The sequence below is a fragment of the Cygnus atratus genome, chromosome 7 (genome assembly GCF_013377495.2).
Source record: "Cygnus atratus isolate AKBS03 ecotype Queensland, Australia chromosome 7, CAtr_DNAZoo_HiC_assembly, whole genome shotgun sequence".
In the NCBI taxonomy this organism is placed as follows: Eukaryota; Metazoa; Chordata; class Aves; order Anseriformes; family Anatidae; genus Cygnus; species Cygnus atratus.
Genome location: NC_066368.1, coordinates 29014324 through 29030767, shown reverse-complemented (window position 1 = coordinate 29030767; position 16444 = coordinate 29014324). Strand labels below are relative to the sequence as shown.

The window sequence follows — 16444 nt, the reverse complement described above, 5'->3', positions numbered from 1 at the left end:
GCACTAAACAATTGAACACATAAGGATGTTTTCTGGGTTGCTTAGCAGCAGTCAGGTTCTTTATTTTAAATGGCCTTCAGTGACATCTTTTGATTTTTTTTTTTTTTTTCCGAGATTTGGCAGAAATAAAAAGTCATTCCAGTGTTTGAAACATGAGGAATCGTTTAAGCCATGAAAAAGTAGGGTCAGTTTGTTGTAAAGTTCTGTTTATGTTTAAATATTTACAAAACTTTATATTCTGTGTTATTGTAAATATCTGGGAGTGCTGGAAGAGAATCCTGTTGGATGTTAGTATAGTTTTGAGTGATTTATCACATGAAAGATGTAACTTTGATTACAGATCGTTATATCTGAATTAAGCATTTTTAATCAGTATATATCCAGTTGGAAATATGTTTTCTTCACTTATGTATGATGCTGAGTGTTGCTACTAGTGTTCTGAGTTGGGAATATGATTCAAACTAAAACTTAAAATATTAAATATACTTTTTTTTCCTTCGGGAATATCAAATGCATATTTACAAGGGTCTTGTAATGGGGTTAGTCTCTGTTACGGCCGCAGAGGTGGCATTGGTGCTGCCTCACGTTCTGGCCTGAGCGGAGAGCAGCTTTAGCGGGTGTTACAGGGTTAGTGCTGTCAGCCTCAGGGGTGCCTTTGGTGTCTCTTCCCTGCTACCTTCTGCAGACATTTACAAGCTAAGGAGGTGTTTGTCCTCCAGAATGCCGGCCAGGCCATGGGGGAAGCGTGTGGCTGGGGGGGGAGGCTTGTGTGGCAGCCCCTGTAGTTTAGCCAGGAGAGTGTGAAGGCCAAATGTTTTAGGTGGATTTTTCAAGTGGGAGATCTCTGGCCCAGAAAGCGGGGCAGGTACATGGCTAAGGTGGCTATAAAAGCTGGGTAGCTTTGGAAGCGCACGGAGATCTCCCCACAGTGTGGCTGCCAGACACACTACTCCTGAGCAGAGCTGTTTTCTGCACTTCTGTACAAATGTCCCCTTTTCCCTTCTTTCTGTGTCCTTCCATGAGAAGAAAGGGGAGAACCCTCTTGGCATTTACGTTCAGCTTCCTTCCAGCAGTGTGATGAACAAGGCCACTTAAGGCTCACAGGCCTGCTGCCGCTTCACGAGCGAGGGCAGGCCCGGGGAGTGCCCAGCTTTCTTCCCTTCTCCCCTAGCCTGCCCTTTCAGAGGGAGCACACCTTTGGCCAACACTGTGTTTTTTTTTTAATGTAGGCTTTGGTGTAAATTTTTTTCTACATATACAGGCTTCCTTGCTTTCTGTGTGTTATATGGAGTAGGGAGAGCTAGTGCATGTGTCTCCTGCGTGCTGGAGAGCACTACTCCAGTTGATCAGGTCTGCTTTACTGCAGTGAAAACATGAGTAAGGCAGGCGTCCTTCCTCTGTTCATGGCAGTAAAGCCAATTCAGATACCTCAGTGCCTGTTGACTTCCATAATAAAAAACGGAGGAAGACCATAATGTAGAGCTGTTGGCTGTGGGTTGGCCATTTTTGGTTTGCATCATTCTACTCTAAAGAAAAAGCAATGACCATAAAGTAGATGTTGTAATCTTGTAGGAAACCCCTGAGATTTAAAGATCATAGTTAATCAGTTTGAAGTACAGCTCCATATTCACCTTCTAAGTATTAGTATTGCACTGTTTTACAAATTGTTTTCACACTGCAAATTAATTAAAATAATTAGGAGAACGTGTTGATTTTTAAGGAATATCAATTCTGTCTGGTAGTAATGGTAAACTTCTATACAGCTTCGTACTCTCCAACACCATCAAGCAACAAGAGTTCAGCATCAGCAAAAGGTAACTAGGAATGACTTATGTTTTAAAAAATAGAAAAATCTTTCATTGTGATCTCTAGAAATTCCCAAATGTTGTTGTCTTCTCCAGTGTTCTGCTCTTACGCTTCCTCTTTACTTCTGCTTCAGAAATGCAATTTATGTTTTCAAGTAGGTCTTGAGTTGAACTTGATTGCATTATAGGGATGGTATTCCCACTTTTTTTCAGGACAGAAAAGAATAAAATGCTTGTTTAGGAGGAAGATGCCTTTTAGGCAAATTATTCTGTACCTTTAATTTTTTTTTTTTTTAGTTTTTCAGGTAAAGACTCTAGTACTTCCTGGTATAAATGGCAACTTAAAACCCCAAGTGGACCACAGGTCCAAACTACTGTGTTACCAAATAATTTTGCTTAAACTTGGAGTGCTTCATGACTTTCTGAGAGTAACTAGTTAATTGCTGCAAAGTAGAGCTTGGCAGCTGACTGATCATCCACAATGAATGCACTGGGATTGTGCTAGAGCTAGCTCCTCAGTACTGTTTCTTCAGCAACATACAGATAGCTTCTCTTTTCTGGAGAAACTTCTCCAATTTCTCTAATCTGTGATTGAGTAGACTGATGCAGACACAGCTAGAGGTGGTACACATTTCACTGTGGCAGCTTAGGCAACAGAAGCAAATTTTTTTTTCTGAAACACCTTAAATTTGGTGGTTATTTCAGCAAGTTAGAGAAAACTTGTCTCCGTTTCTGCAAATTGGTTTTGCCAAAGCTGTGGCTTCATAGTAGCCAAGCTGTCTCATGATTTCAGGGTAGGAACTTACTGAGCTGACAAGTATTTTATGGTTCAAGCCAGCTGAACTGAAACAGGAAACCTGAATCCAACCAATATCAAAATAAAAGAAGAAAATGCAAACAGGAAATGTTGCTTTTTTGGCAGTCTTAATAATAATGGCAGTCTTAATAATAATGGTTTGTGAACTCTAGAAATGCAGCTGACCATCCAAACTTATCTCTGTTCTTTCTAGATTTTTTTTCTTTATTCACAGCTGATATTTGCAGTGATTTTTTTTTCAAATCTGATCTTTTTTGACTTTCACTCTGATCACTGCAATATTACTTACTGTGTCAACACAATTTTGGGAGCTTTGCAATGTCTATGGAAAAGAGTAATTTATAAACTTCCATGCTTGTCCTTGCAGAGCAATCCCCAAGTCTTCATACAACTTAATTATATCATTGTTTTTAGTAACATGCAAAAAGAAAAAAGGCAATTTCTGGCTTAAAGGGACAGCTGAAAGTAATGAAGTAGCACTGATTTTAAACAACAGAAACAAAAGAGGTCATCAATGAAAAAGCTTGACTACTGATAAATTATGTAAATGATGAAATTACTGTTTGTACAGTGGAAAACACCTGGCCATCAGGTCTATCTCAAGAACCAGCAGTAAAAGTGACTTGTCTCATCTAACGGGACTCTGAAGCATGAAGAATGGAAGTTCTTCTCATGTGTTTGTACAGGTGATATTGCGTGCAGTTGATGGTAAGACTTCTGTAACATCTTGTGTGTTTAAGAGTAAGTAGTGCTCATGATAAGTACTGTCTTTAGAATGTGGCCAAATGAAGTTTGTATATTTTTATGTATTCAAACCATATACTTAGTTAGAATACCTGGATTTCAATATTAGGAGATGGTAGTCTGAATCTTAGTTTTGCATTATTGTATGCGGACTTGAAGTTTTTTCAACTCTAAAAATAGACTTGAATATAAAATGCTATCAACTCTGGTAACTGAGAAACTAGGAAAATTCCTATGGGTTAATTGCAACTGTAGGAAGATCCAGTTAAATTAATAGTAGGACACGTTGCTTGATACTTACCATTTGTGAGCAGAGCTGTGTTTGCCATTTTTCTGGAGCAGGCATTAGGTAGCTGTATGCTTTTTCTGCTAGGTGGGCCCTTCCTTTTTAAGGAGGATTTTTCTGAACTTGAAACACTATCTCATGTCCACTGCATCTGCACTGTGATGGCAGAGCTGAGCATTATCCTTTCTCAATGTCTGGATGATATTAGAGAATAAAGGCTCCTTTAAGACTTCAAGAAGTAGTTATTATGCAACTACCTTGTGTGGAAGCTTTTGGTATGATGCATTTGCAAGGAAATTATACTAATATAACTTACAGTACTATTATTCTTTTTCCTCCTCAAGTGCAGTCTTTTGCAGCCTTAAATTACTGTTTACTGGGCTTAAAAACTCCTGAAACATGAACTTTCCAAAACATTCAACAGAAGAAGTAGAGCAGCAAGTCCGAGCTATCTTTGCTCAATTTTCCCTTTCTGCTTAGTTTTAAAGCTAATCCATTTTAACTGCAAAAAGAATGTACTTTTTACGTTAGTTGGCTTGCGCTGCAAGAAGCTACAGCTCATGTTGTGGAACATCTTGAAGACTAAATTATTATAATGGAAGAGGAATGTTAGGAATCTTTTGTGGACAGTTTATATTTTGCCGCAGAACTTTGTGTATCTTTGCTTTGGATGGCTACAAGCAAAGGCTGTAATCACTTGTTTAGTTTTTCTGTTCCTTGGTTGTAGGTATTTTCTGATGAGAAGGCTCCATATTCAATTTCCTTCTTGTCTTGGGGGGGGAAAAATGTAGGGTTGGCAATTTAGTGAAGATGCATATTCTTAAATCTATTTCTTTCAGCTAGTGGCACATGTGTGCCTTTTGGTTTTTGCTCTTGGGTGATTTGGTGGCATTATTCAGCATCAGTCTAGGCTTTGCCTAGATTCTAGATTCTTGAAAACCTGTGAGAATACTGACCTGGTGTTTGCTGTACAGAGTCATTGTGGTTAAGAGTGGAAGGGCTCAATATATTGAACATATTTATAATATAAGAAGGTCATCAGTGGAGTATTTTCTTAAGTTATAAGATGGAAGACGCATTAGAGGATAAAGTCAACTTGCAGTAATTCCCAGAAGGTCAAATCTGATCCAGTTTGTGAAAGACTTTTTTCCCTCTTTTTTGATAAAACCCAGAGGAAGTAATGGTGGTCTGTAAGCTCTGAGATTCTTCTGTGATCACGATACTTGCCTGTATGCATTGTAGTTCAGCGTTGAAAAAGAATGTAACTTAAAATAGTCATCAGACAGAAAGTGAAGGAGTGTCTACCTTTCAAGTATACTCTTTAATAAATAAAGCACAGAATGCTGCATCTGATCTATACTCCAGGCTTCTGTTGAGGTATAAAACAGAGATCTCCTTGGCTCACAGGAGACAACGGGTCCATTGCATTGTTATTCTCTGCAAATCTGAGTAATCTAGGTTTGCTTTATCTTTATTTCAGTTGACTGTAAAATGCTGATACCTTTCATTTTTGGCTGAAGATACTGCTGATGGCTATTGCTAACAAATGTACAGCCATTTTTTAATAGATGGGAGCTGGTCTCCTCCACTGAAGCCTGACCCCGTGTATGCTTATGTCGGGAATGCTGATTTTGAGCTACTTTACACTGGTATCAAGTAGACTGCTTCTTCAAGAAGGTCTGCAGTTCAGCAACCTTTGCCCACCTACAACAAAAGCGTTCTTGAATTAGGCATTATGTATTCATATAATGTTCTTGTTTTCCCACATGAGCTATAGATATGATAATTGAAAATGAAAAATAACTGCATAATTAATAATTCATATGAATACAGTCATCTGTTGTACATTGTAGAATGCAAACACAGTTCGGTACCTCTCAGGGGCAAACATGGCTCCCTGAGTAAGAGTCCTTTTTCTCATCACATGTTTCTGTTCTTGAAAATAACTCTAACCAGTAATCATATTCTCTTCTAGTGTTCCTCAATTGTGGTTGTTGGCTATGTTGCTTTTATAAAGACTTGTAGACAATATGTTGTCTTTTGCCAGGCTTGTGTGCTATTTAAGTTGATGTTTTAGGCTACTTATTTCTTGCCGTATTTTAAAGTCACTTTATCAATACTTCTGTACCTGTTAAATAAAAAGCACAATTACCTATGGTTAGATTGCTATGGCAACAGATAATGCATAGCCTTAATCTTTACAAGTTCTTGGATAGCAGTTTGTTTTGTTTGTCCCACAGCTATGAAGTTATTTCAGTTAATTATGACTGCTCCAAAGGACACAAATTGGCAGGTAACGGCTAGCGCAAATGACAAGGTTTTAAAAATAGTCCTGATTTTTTTCTCATTGGTTCACTGACATTCCTTCCAAATGAGCACAATTTCCATGTCAGTTAGAAAGCGAGTGTTTTGGCAAATGCTTTATGCAGGCATGAAGCACATGGACAATATTAATAAAAACTGGGGTATTTTGCAAGAGATACATCATGTGAAGAGATGTGTCCTGAAGCATTACATGATGTTTTCTACACAGCATGTTCTGTAGATAATGTGGTAATAATATTCTGCGTTTTGTGATAAAGAATTAGATTTTTCTTTGTTACCCCATTATTTAAATCTGCTCCAGCTTGAAAGAGCTATAAATGTTACCAGTTTCTTGTCTATGTTTTTGCAAGTTCTGAGTGGTTGTTTTGGTTTTGTTTTGGGTTGTGTTTTGATTTTTTTTTTTTGTTCTGAGAAGTTGGCTGGTATGCTACCTGGCGACAGAGGCACTTCCCATTGTTCTTGAGACTCACTAAGCTTTTTACTTTAGTACCGAATATACATACAAAAAAAATAAATGTAGACCTTGGAGACACTGTTTATACTAGTAAGCGTCATCTTAGAATATGCTAAATGCTTGTGTAGATGGGAAGTATGAATGCTTATCATTTCATCACTAATTGTGGGATACATGTACCTTGCACTAATCAGCAGAAATGCTAAGTCATGTTCAAGATCACTTATAAACATTCATGATATATTAAAACTTTCTCATACAGGCTAGGATTTGATTAGCTTTCCTATTTCTCCTGTATGAGTTACTCATTACTGTGTAGACCCTAAAAGAGGAGTTGATAGTTGATATAAAACAGGAGAAACATACTCACATGAACCTTTTCTAAAAGGATCTGAGTTAAAAATACAGAGCAGAAATGGTAAAAATTATTCCTGAAAACAGCATTACATTGTCAGCTGCACTAACATCGTGCTGCTTAATATTGTTTTTGTTTGCAAAAATGCAGTACTTCTTCAGCTAAAGCTCCCACACAGAAACTGGAGGCAGAAGTAGGCCAAATATTAGTTCCTTACTCTTTATCGTTTGTTTTTCTAGATTTTGGCAGAAATCACACATTCTTTGTTTTAATTTTTCACTTCCCCACACTTGACATTTTATATCCTTTAAGTTTACAAGTTTCTTTTCAGTTTATTTTGCATGAACTTAAAAGTTTTTGGTATTAGTCCCGCTTAGAAGATCTGATATTTTTTTGAGGCTTAAAAAATGGAAATGAGAAACTTTAGTATCAGAAATGCTGAAGGTAACTAGATCAAGTGAGTTGTGTAATTCAGAATTAGTTGTCTAACCACAAAACAATGCTTTCTTGTTTTCTTGGAGTCATTAGTTTAACTTCAGCATTTCCTGCCCTGTATTGCAGGTTTGTGTAAATAGTATTGTATAATTTCTCTGGCTTCTATTTATTTCTTGCAAACAACAGCTTTAGAAACGGCTTTGGGTCCATAAAAATATAAATTAGCTAGCAGGGGCCTACGTACTACTCATCTGCTGGACAGCGTGCTTTGGGCCCTAATTTGCTTGCAGTAATGGATTTGGGGCCTGCTTGTGTAGGCAGCATAATGTCAGAACAACTCTCTACTTGTGTTTTCAACACCTTGCTCAGTTGAATAAGCTTTGAATAAAAGATTCACCAATTCAAAGAGTGGTTTTCAGATTTTGTTAGGCCTATTCATAAGTGGTGTTTAGTTAGAACCTAGTTGAATGCGTTGGTGTGCAGTATTCCCTTTGATGGCTCAGCCTTGTACATGTGAAACTAGAGGTTTAAGATGGTTTCCTGAAAACTGAAAAGTGCAAACAAATTTTTCTGCATAGGTGTATATGTATTCTGCAAAGATAGATCTGCTGTGAGGGTTGAGCAGGCAGGGGAAAGCTTTGTGTTTCTATATATCTCCTAAGTAGCCACCATACGTAATTTGGAAGCTGAGAAAAATTGTATAAATAAAATAAGACACAAAATTGGCGGGAGCATGCTTATGTATTTGTGGCTCAATAATATGTGTGGGGTTTGATGGTTGAGCTATAAAATTGGTGATAATATGAGCAATCTATAGCAATAATTTTTGATCAAAAATTGAAAAACTTGCGTCCTTGATTTGAATTTTTGTTGTCTTGAGATCAACTTGAATGTGGGAGGAATCGCAATATGGAAATACATATATCAGTGCTGTATGGTGAACGGAACGGGTAAAACTACTTAAATGTAAAACATCAGCTTTCCACCATCCATACGTAGTCTCAGCAACGTGTGCTTCTAGCACGTTCATTCAACTTCCAAAAAGAGATTTGGGGTATTCCTGAGATACAAGTCTCAATGGTAAATAATTCTTATACCAAGTTCATAGAACAAAAAGATGAGGAAAGGATTTTATTACTGTTTATTTTTTTCCTTGTATTTTATTTTGTGTGATGACCAGAAGCTTCAGGCCTGTAGGGCTGATCAGCTCAGGCTGTACATCAACCTTTGCCAGTGATAACGGCATAACTGTCTTTCATTTGAAAATAGCTTTAGGAAGGCTTTCTTGCTTTTAAGTCCCTTGTCTTTGTTTTCTGAGCAGCAGACATTTCGTTTGGCTTGAATAGACTTAAGTCTATATAAAAGGCTGTGGTTTTACTACCGTTTCTCTTTTGCATCCCTTAATGGGGATGCCCTGAGCAAACAACAGCAAGCATAAAATGAGACAATTGGTGCTTCATCAGGCCCTGAGTTTATAAACCATTTTCTGTGTTTGTGTGTCAGGAACATTCTGCTACATTAAAATTTGCTTTTTGTTTTTTGTTTTTTTTAAACCTTCGGTGGATAACTAGGTTGGGCTCTTCCTGTGACCCCTCTGTAATCTACAGAATCAGCGCCAGTTCACAATACTTGAGCATCTGTGGTGGTACTTTGGATTCCAAGGCAGTCTGAAGAAGCTTGTGGATTTTGTATGACATAGGACATAAAAGCTTTAAACTGAGCAGTTACCAGTGAAACTGTACTGGCATATGCTACTTTGCTTGTTTGTATAATTTGAAATTCTGCTTTTATTATTCCACCCTTACAGTCAGTTTGGTAGGTCTCTGAAACAGCATTTAGTAAAATGAAAGCAATACACAATAACAAATGCGGTCTACATCTTCCAGCACAGCATGATTTGAGCCTGTATGGGTGTTAGGCTTGCTCCTAAATTTTACCACTCCAATGTAAAACAGCACAGGCTTTTACCTTATTTTATACTCTATAAATTGTAATTATACAATGTGGCATTCTTTCTTCACTCTGAGTTTGTGTGTTTTTATCTATTTATATACACACACAAACAATCATTTGTTTTCTTCAGCATCTGCATATAGCAGTTCTGTTTTTTAATATGGGAACTGGTCATAGGGAAAAAAATATGTAGATGTTGAAAATGTGGACATAAAAACAGCTGTGAAAATAAAACTCTTAAAACTCTTTCACCTTTACCAGAAAGGTCTAGACTTGTGTTGTGCTTTGATCTTCTTACCTAAACAATTACTTCATTTCCTTGGTTTCTTAAAAGAAGAAAGACCTTGATGCTGGGAGTAAACTCTAGTTTGGCGATGTAACTTAGATTGTAGGTTTTTGTGCTGATACATAATTTGGATTCTTTGCCTATCTAATGTATGGGAAAAGAGGTAACAAATTAGCGAGTGCTTTGTTGCAGTGCTCCATTGCTCTAAACTTGAAGTATGGGTTAGTTTCTCTTTTGCTATGCCCTGTCCCTTAAACATATCATTTGGGGAGATCCATCCCACTACCTTACACAGGTAACTTGCCTTACACAGACAACAACTTTGCAACTTCTATTGCATGTTGAAGTTAGTTCCTCTAGATTGCAGTGCACAGACTGCAAAAAAAAAAAAATTTATTCTTGAATGAAACAGACCAACTTATTTTATTCAAATGTAATCTGGTTTATGGCTATATCTTAAAACAAACCAGACTGGAACACAATTTTTTTTGAAGATGTGAACTGTACGTGATGAGACATGAAATGCATTGCTGTAAGTTGGCTTACATGTTAAAATGCAATTTTTACCTTCTCTGAAGTTTGAGGTTTCATACTTTCTCCATTCAGTTTCTCCATTGAATTAACTAAGTACTGCACTGCAGTACTTGTGCCTGTACTTACGTACATCTGAATACATCAGTATCTCAAGACATTAGACGCTTTTTTTCTTGATTTGTTTTTAATCTGTTGTCCTTTGCTACTTTATACAAATTTATAGCCCAGTTATGTTTTATATGAAGTACGTTTAAGTGGGTTTACTTTCTTCTGCATGTAAGCTTAGGCTTCTGTTTTTTCTTGCAGGAGAAGAAGTGACAAAAGGATCTGATTTACGGGATGCTCAGAGTAACAGCTGATAACAAATGGTCCCAGCTTCAGTTGTAGTGTCAGTAGTGTAATACATTGTAAACCTAATACGGAAGAGAGACAGTCTTATACTGAACTTTATCATGTTATTCTAAATTTTACGGCCCCCATCTAGAATTATTAAAGTAACATGCCTTACTTCCTGTTTTTAAATAATTTTTATGCTTGTTTATTAAGTAGAATTTTATAAGCTTCTAATACATTTAATAATTAGAAGGACTTATTTTAATGATCCAATTATATATGGTACGATAGGTGGTGAACACCTGACCTCAGTGCCAAATACTTCATAAGGAGTCTTGGGATGTGAGGCAAAAACCAAGAAGGATGTGTGGCTGGTATCCATGAACGAACTTAGATCTGAGGTGATGCATCATTGTTCAAACTGTCTGATTAATGCAAACTAGGAAAGGGCAGACATTCAGAATGCTGAGCTAAAGGGAAAACGTGACAGCAAACTGTTGGGATGCTTGGATTTGTGAGTGTGGTTTTGTCATATGAGGTGTTACAACAACCTGTGTACTCCTGCAGAAACACGAGGTTAGAAATCTTCCAGATGACTCATAATGTGCATTCTTGAAAAACTCGGGGATATTTTTATTTATTTTGATACAGAGACAAAATGAAAAGAAAGTGTTTTTGAACAAAAAGAGAACTGTTTGTGTTTTATTCTCCAAATATTCTGGTTATCTCCACGACGCTGGAGAGCATGTGGCTGGTTGGCTTTTAGAAAGGGAAGAGACCTCTTAATTCTGAAAAATGTTTTTTGTCCTTGTCCCTGGGTACTTGCAGAATCCCTTTAGCATAATGGTGGCAGATAAGCACAGTGTTTCTTTACTGATGAAAAGGCTTTTTTTCTTCCATCTAGCTCAGTATGTAACCTGCATTGCAACAGACTTGAGCTGGTTTCCTGTATAAAGCTTTGTCTTTGACTTAATCTTGGCTTCCATCCTGCAACTCCACATCTGTGAATGACTCATAAGAAGCAGAGCCATCAGAAAAATATTGTGTACATTTTAATCCAAATCTGTAGGGTTTTTGTTTCTAATTTTTTTACAGCCTTGCTGCATTCTTCTCTCCTATGCAATGAATCATACAGTATCTGTGTATATACCTGACAAGAAAAGTGCTTGTGCGTATAGAGAAAGTTGAACACTAAACAAATCGAAAGAATATCCCTAGTCATCAATCTGGTGAGAGCAGAGCTTTTGTATTTGGCAATTATCCTCTGTCAGCCCCTGGGGCACTTCTGAAATGATGATATATATATATTTTATATATATATATATATGTGTGTGTGTGTGTGTGTATATATATATATATATAAATATACATATATATAATTTTTTTTCCTCCTGTAAACAGCAAGTTCTGTTAAATGGAGACTGTGGCTTGGGGGCAGAATCAGATCTGTCAGTCACTGGCAGCAGGAGAGGCTCTGCCTCCTGAGGCACTCAAGACTTTCCTGTCTTTACAGCATCCAGCAATTGAGGGAAGCAGCTCTGCTGCAGAGCTTTTTTTTTTTTTTTTTTTTTTTTTAAAAATAGCAAGCTTTACGTCTCCTACTTCTTACTCTTGCACTTACCTTTAAGTCTTGGTTCCAAGCATGTGACAACATGGGGGCTCTACCGGGGTCCTGTTCATCCCAGGAAGTGTTTGGTGGCTGGGCTTCAGGGAAGAGGAAGGATGCTAGAGCCTGAAAGACAGGTCTTTTTCTTCATCTTTGCTCTCCCCATCTCTGTAGGTGGAAAAGCAGCCCTCACATTCAGCATGGGTTGGGTGCGTGTGGGCTCATAGACCAGTAAGGGAATCAGCTGATCGGCAACGTGAAAGCAGTGGTGGAAGGGTTTAACCTGACTGCATTGTTTTGAGCTCTTCCCTTGTGTCGGGGAGTAGGCATACAGTAATGGAAAAACAAGTTGCCAGGATAAATAGCTTTTCATTTCTCTGAGAAGTATTTTATAACAGCCATGGGTCCTTTGGGATGTTGGTGAGATTTTCCTACGGCTACCAGAGCAGCCCTTCTCCAGCTGTCTCCTCCAGAACTACCTCTCTTTGGATCATGGGTCAAGGGAATTGATATTATTTTGGCAGTGTGTGGTGTGGGAGAGCATCGTTCTTGTTGACTTCATGTCTGGCCAAGGACTGGTGCTGTCAGTTTTGTGCCTACAAAGCATATGGGATGAGTTCATGTGATGTGCGAAGTTTTTTTTTTTTGCCAGCCTATCGCTTTGACCACAGGCTCCCAAATTTCCTAAAAGACTGAATTGCAGAAAGGCCCTTTTGAAGGAGAGGAGGTAATTAACTGGCTCTTTGAGTAAAATGGCAAAACATATATCTCAGTGCAGGTGATGTTTCCTGGGACATGACTCCACTTCGCATCTTTCTGCAGCACAGCTTGGATGAGGAGTGTGAGTGCTTCAGTTAGTGAAAACGTTTTAGAAACGTTAAGGTTAATCATTCTCTTCCTTTTTTAGACCTGTATCCTATTTATACTCAAAAATGTTTTTAGCAAAACTGGGGGGGGAAATAGTGGTATAAGGGAGGGTGCACAAGTGTACAATGCTTTAATCAGATTTCACTCATATTAATAGACTTGTATCTTAGCAAATCTGTCTTATTGTAAAATACAGTGTGGTATTAAAAAAAAAAAGTCAATTATCAGTACTGCAGATGCAATTTTTTTCTGTCCTAAGGGAAAAATAGGTAGCTAAGCTCTGCTAGTACAATGTTTAGATGCTGGAAAGCTGTCTTAATCCATTGATTAAAATGGAGAAGAAAAGTCTAAAATAAAAATGCAAATCTGGGTGAAAAACTATCAAAAGTTAGGTTGCTGTTCTTTAAAAGAAACCTCTTGAGAAAGCAAACTAAACCTCAGTTTGCCTATGCTGTGCATGTCCTCTAAGTTTATGTAGTATCATCTAGAACTTCAACAGTGATTTTTAATTTCAGGTTTTATCACCAGGACTTAATTAAAATGATAAGGTTTTAAATTTAACTTATGAATACATACAGTAATGTAAGCCAGCTGTTCCTCATTTCTGAAAAAACGTCCAGTATCTCCTATGACCACCAGTCCTCTAGCTTAGAGGTGACAGGTTTTATTCATTTTAATACTGAAGAAGCCTCAGTGAGGCAGCTAATAGAGTACTTTTAATCAGGTAATGTAGCACTGACAGCTACTCGGTTTTCCTGGCTGAATTCTTAAGAATAGCTAGCTGGAAGCAAAGCATTCACTTCGTTATCTTCATTGAAATCCCAAGTCTTTGGCCATAGTCTGCTGCACTCCATGTCGTGTCAGGAAGTGTACTGTGGTTGTGTGGATGAGCCAGTCCCACGTGTGCCTTTTGCAGAAGAGATCCCTAACATGAGAAATGGGGTCCCAAAGCAACCCCAGCTTCACAGCAGGCTTTCAGTCTGTGACTTGATTACAAAAATATATAAAACGAACTTTCTCTGTGCAGAGGCTTGGCAGACAGCTTTTTCCCTGGAGATCAATTTGTTTTACAAAATGAGAAAAATCTGTTGGTATGTATCTGAGATTTACAAGTGTTATATATTAAATTATTGGTTCTGGATGGACTTTAGGGTATGCAATTCTGAAAATGTTGATATAGGGGAAAGAAAATTGATGAGGCAGTAGCTTTGTGTTTGTTCCCCCCCCGCTCCCCCAATGCTATTAGCCACCAAATCTATGGAGTTCTTAAAGAAAACAGACACAAATCATTAGGAATATTTGTTCAAAACCAATGTCATCTTGCTCTCTTGAGTATATGTGGCATTTTTTCTTCCATTCTTTCTTGGCAATGTCTGCAATGGAAGTAAGTATAATTTGTTTTAAGATTCTCCTTTTTCTGTGCATTGTTCTCTAGTCATTGAAAAAGATGAAATTTTGAATTTTTTGGGATAGTTTTGGTTATTTGCTAGTAGTCTTAATTTTAATATAGTATGCAGAAAAAGGTTATTGAAAAATAGTCTAATGGCTGAATAAGTTTATATAGCTTTCGTGATGTATCATAGAGTAAATGTAGACTTTGGGGAGTAATGAAAAATAAGAACTTCTTACCTCTGTGTTTGTGTGTTTAGATGAGGCCTCGATTCAAGAAGTCTGATTTGGCTAGTAGGTAGTCTGAAAAGAGGCCATAGGCATTGTACTTCCATGGTGCTCATAGCTGCTGTATTTCAACAGCAGGGTTAAAGTCTCCTATGTTCAATTTGCTTTTTTCCCAGCATTAGGTATATCTGTTAGATGTTATAGCACCTAGGATGTTTTTTTTAACCAGTGACTTTGTAGCTTGTGTATCAAGCACCTTCCAACAGGAGATACAGTGAAACCCACCCAGACAATGTCCATCCAGTTACTTACAACCTATTTATTGTCACTTATGGACAACACTGAAATTCTTCCAGTTCTCTGGATGCACAGCTGGAAGAAGAAAGCTGTGTCATGGATATGTCTTCATTGTTTTAATCTTTTTTCCTCTGTAATTTGTTGATGAAAGGTGATGCTCCTATTGTTACCTGCAGCCCTAGAGTCCTTCAGTCACAGAATATGTAGACATTGGGTAATTTGTGTAATATTCCAGATGTCTTGTAGTTCCTGACTCAACAAATTTAATTTGTCAGCATGGTGTATGTACAGATATATTTTTGCTAGCTTTTTTAGTTGTGTGTCAGTAACTTCTTGAGTATTTTGGCTTTTGTCTCCCTGATACTTCCAGTTGACTTGTGGCTTACTCTGACCTGTGGTGAGCACCCTCAAAACCAAAGGCTGCTTTACTTAGGAATTTAAGAAAGTGTAAGTGCCTTTTTTTTTTTCATTCTCTGACTGTGAAAAACAGAGACTGATTGAGACCCTAAAATACTGAGATTGGTAAGTGTTACATGTTACTTGATGAAATTTATTATAATAAAAGTGATGTTTCTTTCCTGTTTGTCACTTAGGGAAGACCACTGCACAGGGAAGATCCTGACCCTGCCCCACCACCCCCAGTAGCAAACTTCTGTCTTCCCATGAAAGCAAAGTCAGTTGTGTTATTGGGATAATATCTGTAACTTGCAGCACATTCAGAACTAGTCACAGAAAATCTAAGGAACTTTGCAGTGAGAAGAATATGTAAGTGATGCGCTACTGAAAAGCCAGCTAAAAACAACCTTGAATTCTATTTTTTTTGTAATTTCCTTGTTTAGTTAGGCCTTGCTACTTTCTTTCACCAGACCCTTTCATTTCAGAAGTTAGACAGAAAAAGAGATGACTAAGCTTAGTTTCTGAGCTGAAAGAAAGTGAGACTTGAAGTGAGACTAGCTCTATAATTACAAGGAAGATGGAGAATTATTTTGTTTGGATTTCAATAAATTCAACTTTAGGTTAGACTTTTTTTCTTAACAATGTGTAGTCTATCTTTTTGTTCCTAAAGGCTTGTTTTATGCTATTTGGCTTAACTCAGTGACCTATGGGGGTGGAATTCTTTATCTTGGCTTGATACAAGCAAGCTTTAAGAGTATGTGTGGGTTATAGTCTGACTTTGTGCACAGAAAAACATATTTTTTTGTGTTGGTTTCTGGTTCAAGTCTAGCTGTTCAATGATTTTTATCTTTATTTTTTATTTTTTACAACAACAGGCTTGGTAGCTTCTGAGAAAAAAACTGTGACTTGGCTTTTGTCTATTTCTGATAGTGAACTGTCTATTTCATTGAAACAAACAAAAAAATCACTGTGGTTAACACCTTTATGACTTTCAGAAAAGATCAGGTTTAATTGCCATGAGGAAAATCTCACGGTCTTTCTGATTCAGTGGATAGAAAAGTTAAGATAATTTGCTACATATCTTCAGGAATATTCTAGTTACTTGAAATCCCATTAAGTTGATCTGTCTTGTTAAAATTCAAATATTATTTTGTTGTTAACTCTCCTTTTAAAGAGTTTTTTGATGTAAGGAATAATTTTCTTCTTAGCTGAAACCTTAGGAGACAAACATGCTATTAGATTCTTTAATAACTGTAGTCTCTCAATGAAGAGAAAGGAAGAAGTTTCGATGCTAATCAATCTAAAGGCATATTCACAAATACGTATTTCATCGT

The 16444-nt window shown here is 37.3% G+C and overlaps 1 protein-coding gene across 4 annotated transcripts in view; it reads left to right on the top strand.

The window, feature by feature from the left end:
- Nucleotides 1-16444, top strand: part of BICC1 (BicC family RNA binding protein 1) — a 118125-nt gene that overhangs the window by 27988 nt on the left and 73693 nt on the right. The window contains exon 1 of one of the 4 annotated variants that reach the window (XM_035540095.2): nt 15328-15479. The exons of the other annotated variants lie outside the window; for them this stretch is intronic. The gene's annotated coding sequence lies outside the window, so the exon portion shown is untranslated. Of the gene's footprint in view, nt 1-15327; nt 15480-16444 lie in introns of those variants that run through there. 4 annotated transcript variants of the gene reach the window in all.